The following is a 9,696-nucleotide window of genomic DNA, read 5'->3' as shown; positions in this document are numbered from 1 at the left end:
TGGTGCTGTGAAGCTTGTCGAGTTCGAAGTATCTGCTGTAGTAGTCCACTGTTACGATGTAGTCCTCGTTGTTCCAGGTGAACAGATCGGTTGCCACAACCTGCCAGGGTCGGTCTGGGATACAGTGAGGTAACATTGGCTCTTTGGTGTTTGAGGGGCGTCTTTCAAGACAGATGGTGCATCTACCAACAATGTCCTCTATTTGTTTGCACATTCCAGGCCAAAACAAAATGTCCCGTGCTCTCTGTTTGCACTTTTCCATGCCCATGTGTCCAGCATGGATCTTTGTCAAAATCTCTTCTCTGAGACTGGTAGGAATAATGATTTTCTCTCCTTTGAAAATGATTCCGTTGATCTGTGATAGTTCATCACGATGGTTCCAGAATTCTGAGACACTCTGAGGGCATTTTCTCCTCTCCTCAGGCCATCCATCCTGTATGACTTTCCTCAGCTGTGTGAGTTGTGAGTCCTTGTCTGTTTCTGCTTGGATCTCCTTCAGTTTTGTGTCACTAACTGGTAAGTTGCTGTACACAGTGTGCACTTGCATGTCCATGCCCTCACTGAGGCTGCTGTCCTTGTAGGTAAGAAACTTCCTGGAGAGTGTGTCTGCGACAGGGATGTCTTTGCCTGGACGGTGAGTGATTGTGAAGTCGTATTTTTGTAGTTGAAGGATCATTCTCTGTAGCCTTGGCGGGGCTGCAGCTAGTGGTTTCCTCATGATTGACTCAAGGGGCTTGTGGTCGGATTCCACAATGACTTGTCGTCCATATACGTACTGATGGAAACGTTTACATCCGAACAGAATGGCATAGAGCTCCTTTTCGATTTGAGCGTAGTTGATTTCACAGTCTGTGAGAGATTTGGAAGCGTAGCCGATGGGCTTTCCTTCTTGCAGTAGCACTGCACCTAGTCCATACTTCGACGCGTCCACTTGGAGTCTGAGCTCTTTGTTGGGGTCGTAGTAGGCAAGGATTGGTCCTGGTTCTCTCGTGATCAAGTCTTTCAAATTCTGGAAAGCAATGTCGTGTTGCTTGTCCCAGAGAAACTCACTGGACTGCTTTAGCAGTTGACGAAGGGGTGCATTAGCATTGGAGAGGCTGGGTGCGAACTTGGCTAAGAAGTTGACCATGCCAAGCACTGTTTCCAGCTCTGCACGGTTCTTTGGTGGCTCCATTTCTTTTATGGCTGAGATCTTCTGTGGATCTGGCTTGGTTCCATTCGCTGTGAGAAGATGTCCGAAGTAGCTGACCTCTGTAGCGCTGACTGTGCTCTTCTCTGGGTTGAGCCGGACTCCTCTCTCACGGGACCTTTGCAGCATCGCGCGGAGGTTTTGGTCGTGCTCCTCTTTGGTTCGACCATAAACAAGGATGTCGTCCACAATTGCCACAACTCCGTCGAGGCCTTCATACACTTCGTCGATCTTTCGCTGAAACTCGTCTTGGGCTGAGATAATCCCAAAAGGCAGGCGACGGAACCTGTAGCGTCCAAACGGTGTGTTGAATGTTGTGAGCTTAGATGACTCTTCTGTGAGCTTGATAGCCCAGTAGCCTGATCTAGCGTCCATGACACTGAAGTAGTGTGCTCCCGCTAGCTTGTGCGTGATACCATCTAGCGTCGGTAAAGGGTAATGGGGCCGTTTGATAGCCTTGTTCAAGTCTCTTGGGTCGAGGCATACTCGGAGCTTGCCTGTGCGTGGTTTCTCCACCACCACTAACGCGTTTACCCAGTCAGTCGGTTCTGTAACCTTGGTGACTATGTCAGATTGCTCCATGCTCTCCAACTCTTTCTTCAGACGGGCACGGAGAGCAAGGGGAATCTTTCTCGGTGGGTAGACCACAGGGGTTGCGTCTGGGTCAAGGTGAATGGTACATTCTCCTGGGAATAATCCTATTCCTGTAAAGACATCAGCAAACTCCTCCAGTACATTTCCTGTCTCTACTGGTGCTGTTACTGATAAAACTAGCTTGATGAGGTCCATGTCTAAACATGCTTTAAGACCTAGCACTGCAGGTGCTCTAGTGTCAACAACGTAAAAGTCCAACATCATGTCACTTTCCTTGTATTTGCATTTGAAAGTGCATGTGCCTTTACTGGGAGCTGTTCACCACCATAACCAGTCAGTCTGCGCATGGTGGGCTGTAGCTTGCACTCAGATGTCAAGCTGCGGTACTTATTCAGAGGAATAATGTTTACTTGTGCACCAGTGTCTAGTTTGAACTTTAGCTTTGTGCCTTGTATTCCAATCTCAATGTCAGCAAAGGCTTGCTCTGTCTCTGATATGTGACTTTTTGTGTCACTGAATCAATAAACAGTTCATCATCATTTGACTCATTGATTGACATTTCATCTTCACTCACTGTGTGTACTGTTTTTCCACGGTAAGCTCTGCACACTTTTGCAAAGTGATTCCATTTACCACATTTAGTACACTGTTTGCCTTTAGCTGGGCAATTTCCTTGTTCGCCATGCACTTTGTATCCACAATATCCACATGTTTTGAGTCTGTGTCGCTCTGTTTTGGAGTCATGTCTCTCTCCGTTCTGAAACGCTCTCTCCGGGCACCGGAGGTGTGCTTTGATGTCTGCCTGACTGCGTGCACTGCTTGTTCACGTGATGCGCTCGTGCTGCGGCGCGAAATGCTTTTCATCTGAGCCTGTGCGATGAGATCTGGCTATGTCGATAGCTTTGTCCAGCGTTAGCTCAGACCCAACATTCAAAAGTTTCTCTCTCACTCGCGGTGAGTGTATTCCAAATACAATACGGTCCCTGACCATCTCATCCTTGTTTGCATAATCACAGTCTTTCACAAGCAGACGCAGCTCAGTCACAAACTGTTCAAAAGACTCGCTAGCTCCCTGTACTTTCTCATGGAATTTGTACCTAGCGAAAATTGTATTAGTCTTCGGCACAACATATGCTTCAAAACGATCGTAGTATGTTTTCAGTACCTTTGATTCAGCCTCGGTAAGTGTCCATGTGTTGTAAATATCTAGAGAGGTTAATATAATCTTAAACTTTTCTGAAATAAATGAAAAATAAACGTTTGGTTCCTCAACTGCGTTGCCCAGTCCAGTCAGCAGATGGCGATGTGCGTCTTTTAGGTTCAGGCGATGCTGCCAGTGTGACGTATAATCTAGTGGACGGGACGCTCCTTCAACAACAACAGCTAGTCAGACACCTCGGTAGCTTTCTAGCAAACATAGCTACAACATTCACGCTCTTTACACTGTTTTGATGTATATTAGTCGCTGTGTATTAAACACACTTCTGTCGTATGTACTTGTTGGTCCATTTAATTATACATTTACGTTGTTTGTCAGCTAGCTGGTTTGCTAAGTTAGCTTAGAACTAGGCTAGTCGCTAATGCCAGCTAGCTAACATACTGACCATGAGTTCACGAAGCTACTCTCCTCCTACAGTAAAACAAGAAGTAGAGGATGAGGCTGTTACCGTGAAAGAAGAAGAGAAAGACGTTTCAGTGAAAGAAGAGGAAGACGCGTTCAGAGTGAAAGAGGAGGAGGATGTTACAGTAAAAGAAGAGGAGGAAGAGAAAGAGGAGGCAGTTTTTGGAGTGAAAGAGGAGGAGGGGGAGATGACTGTCACATTGGAGGAAGAAGAGGAGGTTGGAGATCTGTTTAACACCAGTAAGTACCGTCTCTGCAGTCGTTGAACCAATATGCAGTAAAGGGGTTCTACACTTTAATGTTGTTCTGTAGGAATGGCTGAAGCTTCACTGTAACGTGTAGAACATCAAGACTGGACCATCAACAAAACGTTAACAATTGATCAAATGCATCCAATGACAATGCCTGAAATACTGTAGTCCTCAATATCTCCTATTAGATTAGCCCAAGATGTTCTCTTAAAGGGGCAATCAGCAGTTGTTACATCCATTTAGGGACTTATACATTAATGATATGTACCCATCTGTTTCTTGAAGAATTCACTTATAAATGCCTCATGAGCTTAGTTCAACTGTTGTACCCCATCAGAACCCAAAATATAAGCTTCTTTTACTCCAATGTTTGTCAGTAAATATAAACAAACACTGTATATCCTCAAAACATGGTTAAAACTAGAATGTTGATATCATGGATGGTTGCATTTCTCCAGCCCCATCCCTCAGCTTTTTACCGAAACGGGCAGGGAGTACGCTTTATTATTGTTTCTACTGCTGATTGCTGCCCCCGTTACTCCTCAAGGTCCAAGGACTGTATGTTATTTTCAGAGGTAGACTGGCTCTGTTCAGGTAAAATAGCCAAATATTCCATCTAAATGTGAATCGATTCTCAATTGCAATACGTTTCTAGAAACATAAATTGCTGTACTTTCATATCACATCAAAATAATTTCACACAATACTTAAATATCACATCAAAATAATTTCACATAATACTTTCCGGACTAGTCTCCCAGTCCCTGCTGCTGAAAAACATCCCTTAAGGTGCCTTTTGTCAAACTCCAAGAGGGCTGTCATATGCTTTATACTGAGGAGTGGCTTCTGTCTGGCCTCTACCATAAAAGTCTGATTGTTGGAGTGCTGCAGATATGGTTGTCCTTCTGGAAGGTTCTCCCATCTCCACAGAGGAACTCTGGAGCTCTGTCAGAGTGACCATCAGGTTTGTGGTCACCTCCTTGACCAAGGCCCTCCTCCTCCAATCGCTCAGTTTGGCCGGGTGACCAGCTCTAGGAAGAGTATTCCATTTAAGAATGATGGAGGTCACTGTGTTCTTGGGGACCTTCAATGCTGCAGAATTTGTTTTTGGTACCGTTCCCCAGATCTGTGCCTCGACACAAGCTTGTCCTGGAGCTCTACGGACAGTTCCTTCGACCTCATGGCTTGGTTTTTGCTCTGACATGCACTGTCAACTCTGGGACGTTATATAGACAGGTGTGTGCCTTCCAAATCATATCCAATCAATTGAATTTACCACAGGTGGACTCCGAACAACTTGTAGATACATCTCAAGGATGATTAATGGAAACAAGATGCACCTGAAAGCAATTTCGAGTCTCATAGCAAAGGGTCTGAATACTTCAGTAAATAAGGTATTTCTGTTTTTTACCTGTTTTCACTTTGTCATTATGGGCTATTGATGACACCCCTCTGAAACAAGATAGCCTAACCATCAGAAAAACCTCTTCCTTAGCCTACTCCTCCCGCTGCTGCTGGCCTTCGTACATTCTGATGTTCTGCTCCTATAGTTTCTGGTAATAGGCTACACCAGCAGTCGTTATGCTCCTATAGTTTCTGGTAATAGACTACACCAGCAGTCGTTATGCTCCTATAGTTTCTGGTAATAGGCTACACCAGCAGTCGTTATGCTCCTATAGTTTCTGGTAATAGGCTACACCAGCAGTCGTTATGCTCCTATAGTTTCTGGTAATAGACTACACCAGCAGTCGTTATGCTCCTATAGTTTCTGGTAATAGACTACACCAGCAGTCGTTATGCTCCTATAGTTTCTGGTATTAGGCTACACCAGCAGTCAGCAACCTTTTCCATTTGGTGCCAATTTCTGATCATTTCTACTGATCTGGTGCTAGTTATGATTTTCATATTCACATTTTACTGGAACAGTTTCATTTAATTTATAATAGTATTAATAATTATAATTGTCTTTATCTCAACATCATTCTCTGTGGTTAATCTACATTCTATTTAAATGAAAATTATAAATATACATTTTTATTTCCATTGCTAAGTTTAAAATGACCTACATAAAGCCCAAAAATTTAAACACGCCAACTCATTAGTGGTGGTCTGTTAAGACAATCAGAAATACTATCAGACATCCCCAAATGTAACTTTGACTATAATTACTGTTCCCTGAAGGAGGGAAACGAGGTACAACACCTGTTTGGCCCCACCCCTTCCTGGGTCGGTGAAGAGCGGTATTAAATTTAAGGAAGAAATCCGAGCCTCGCGCTCATCACCTGTAGAAGGCGGGGCTTCCAGCGAGGCGTGGATTTAATAGTATGTTGTACCTAGTTTCCCTCCTTCAGGGAACAGTAGTTATAGTCATAACATGTGGATTTAATAGTATGTTGTACCTAGTTTCCCTCCTTCAGGGAACAGTAGTTATAGTCATAACGTGTGGATTTAATAGTATGTTGTACCTAGTTTCCCTCCTTCAGGGAACAGTAGTTATAGTCATAACGTTACGCTTGTCAAATGATGAACTTTAACTTAAATACTGGATCTTGCTGTCGGACAGTTTTTTTGTATTCAGATCTCTGAAATGCTCTCTAATTACGTAACATTTAGTGTCTCCTTATGGTACGCTGGGAAAATAGTTTTCATGGGCACAGAAATCCTAAATCATTTCAGAGTTTGCTAAATCCAATGGTTCTAACCAAGAGTCATCTTTACTTTATTGACAACACCCAAATGGATACTGTCATTAACGCAGTTCTTCAATAATTACACATAATTCTTAATACTGTAGCTGTTTAGTTAGTCACATGTTCAACTATCATCAGCTGATCCAGGAAATCATTTTCTGAATGACAGTCACATGACAAACATCACGACATGCAACAACAACCAAAGTGCTTCTTCATTCATTACTCTGGTAAAGACAGTTATGCCGTGCTCCACGTTGGATCCAACATCCCTAAGAAATTGATGTTTATAATGTGTTATTGTCTGCCTGATTTACAGTAGCGTCTCGTTAGTCTGTTTGCACACAGAGATACTTAGCTCATAATGTGTAGAGAACTGTTCCTTGATGGATAGGCTACTGTACAACACACAGAGCTATTTTCCTTTATTCAGGACATTTAGAATGACAACACATTACAGAATAGCCTAGTGGGATTATTCACAAAATTATCTGGTGATCAGGTTATGAAATGTCATGAAAGACATTTTAGTTTCCATGTTTCACCTGAAGTATGAAATTATTTATAGTCCTAGGTCTATGTTGTTGTTAGGTGAAGTTATGGGTCCTACAGTAGGTCTATGTTGTTAGGTGAAGTTATGGGTCCTGCAGTATGTCTATGTTATTGTTTGTTGAAGTTATGGGCCAATTTGTTAACTTCTTCGGGCTAGGGGGCAGTGTTCGGAAGTTCGGAGAGTCTGGCATGCCCAAAGGAAACTGCCTGTTACTCAGACCCAGAAGCTAGGATATGCATATAATTGGTTGTATTTGATAGAAAACACTTTGCTTGATTTACAGTTTTATTGTTTATTTACATATTAGGGTACCTGAGGATTGATTAGAAACGTTGTTTGACTTGTTTGGATGAAGTTTATTGGTAACTTTTTGGATTATTTTGTCTGCATGTTGAACGGGTGGATTACTGAACAAAACGCGCCAACCAAACTGAGTTTTTGGGATATAAAGAGGGACTTTATCAAACAAAACAACCATTTGTTGTGTAGCTGGGACCCTTGGGATTGCAAACAGAGGAAGATCTTCAAAGGTAAGTGATTTATTTTATCGCTATTTTTGATTTTTGTGACGGCTGTGCTGGTTTGAGAAATATTTCTATGCAGCAAGTATGCGGGCGCTATCAAATCAAATCAAATGTATTTATATAGCCCTTCGTACATCAGCTGAAATCTTAAAGTGCTGTACAGAAACCCAGCCTAAAACCCCAAACAGTAAGCAATGCATGTGAAAGAAGCACGGTGGCTAGGAAAAACTCCCTAGAAAGGCCAAAAACCTAGGAAGAAACCTAGAGAGGAACCAGGCTATGAGGGGTGGCCAGTCCTCTTCTGGCTGTGCCGGGTGGATATTATAACAGAACATGGTCAAGATGTTAAAATGTTCATAAATGACCAGCATGGTCAAATAATAATAATCATAGTAGTTGTCGAGGGTGCAACAAGCACGTCCGGTGAACAGGTCAGGGCTCCATAGCCGCAGGCAGAACAGTTGAAACTGGAGCAGCAGCACGGCCAGGTGGACTGGGGACAGCAAGGAGTCATCATACCAGGTAGTCCTGAGGCATGGTCCTAGGGCTCAGGTCCTCCGAGAGAAAGAGAGAATTAGAGAGAGCATATTTAAATTCACACAGGACACCGGATAAGACAAGAGAATACTCCAGATGTAACAGACTGACCCTAGCCCCCGACACATAAACTACTGCAGCATAAATACTGGAGGCTGAGACAGGAGGGATCAGAAGACACTGTGGCCCCATCCGATGACACCCCAGACAGGGCCAAACAGGCAGGATATAACCCCACCCACTTTGCCAAAGCACAGCCCCCACACCACTAGAGGGATGTCTACAACCACCAACTTACCGTCCGAAGACAAGGCCGAGTAAAGCCCACAAAGATCTCCGCCATGGCACAACCCAAGGGGGGGCGCCAACCCAGACAGGAAGACCACGTCAGTGACTCAACCCACTCAAGTGACGCACCCCTCCCATGGACGGCATGGAAGAACACCAGTAAGTCAGTGACTCAGCCCCTGTAATAGGGTTAGAGGCAGAGAATCCCAGTGGAAAGAGGGGAACCGGCAAGGCAGAGACAGCAAGGGCGGTTCGTTGCTCCAGCCTTTCCGTTCACCTTCACACTCCTGGGCCAGACTATACTTAATCATAGGACCTACTGAAGAGATAAGTCTTCAGTAAAGACTTAAAGGTTGAGACTGAGTCTGCGTCTCTCACATGGGTAGGCAGACCATTCCATAAAAATGGAGCTCTATAGGAGAAAGCCCTGCCTCCAGCTGTTTGCTTAGAAATTCTAGGGACAATTAGGATGCCTGCGTCTTGTGACCGTAGCGTACGTGTAGGTATGTACGGCAGGACCAAATCGGAAAGATAGGTAGGAGGAAGCCCATGTAATGCTTTGTAGGTTAGCTTTGTCCTCAGATAATAAAATGCTATGCTTTCACCGTAAAGCCTATTGTAAATCGGACAATGCGGTTCGATTACCAAGATTCTAAACTAAAGAATCATGTATGACACTTGTATTTTCATGAATGTTTAATATTACGATTTTTGTATTTTGAATTTCACGCTCTGCAATTTACCGGATGTTGTCTAAGTGGAACGCTAGCAGAACACTGATCCGTAAGAAGTTAAACACTTAGCGTACAAACCCTCATTGTCAGGCTGATGGCAAAGCTAAACTTGCCAAAGAGCATTTTACTGGTTGAAGTGTTTAAGTATAAAGCAGTTGGTTTATATCACAAAGTTAAGTTGGAGATTCAAACGATCCTTACAGTTATAATCTAATAGTAGTGTGAAATGCACTCATAATCAACCTAGAAATGGAGGCTATTTTTGCAGTCAGCCTATGAGAACTCCCCTGAGATTTCCCCCATGGTGGTGAATTAGTGAATAGACACAGAGCTTAATGTGAGTTTCCTTGAGTAGCACTCCTGATCTTGTGCTGTAATATTCAGAATACATCGTGAAAAACTAAAATCTTTGCTCACCATTTTTTTCTCCTGGCAGATATACTACATCCATAACTAGGGGTTTCCTCATTACCAGATATACTACGTCCATAACTAGTGGTTTCCTCATGACCAAATATACTACATCCATAACTAGCGGTTTCCTCATTACCAGATATACTACATCCATAACTAGTGGTTTCCTCATTACCAGATATACTACATCCATAACTAGTGGTTTCCTCATTACCAGATATACTACATCCATAACTAGTGGTTTCCTCGTTACCAAATATACTACATCCATAACTAGTAGTTTCCTCGTTACCAAATATAC

Source organism: Salmo salar, chromosome ssa03 (genome assembly GCF_905237065.1).
Source record: "Salmo salar chromosome ssa03, Ssal_v3.1, whole genome shotgun sequence".
In the NCBI taxonomy this organism is placed as follows: domain Eukaryota; kingdom Metazoa; phylum Chordata; class Actinopteri; order Salmoniformes; family Salmonidae; genus Salmo; species Salmo salar.
Note: the sequence above shows the minus strand (reverse complement) of the source record.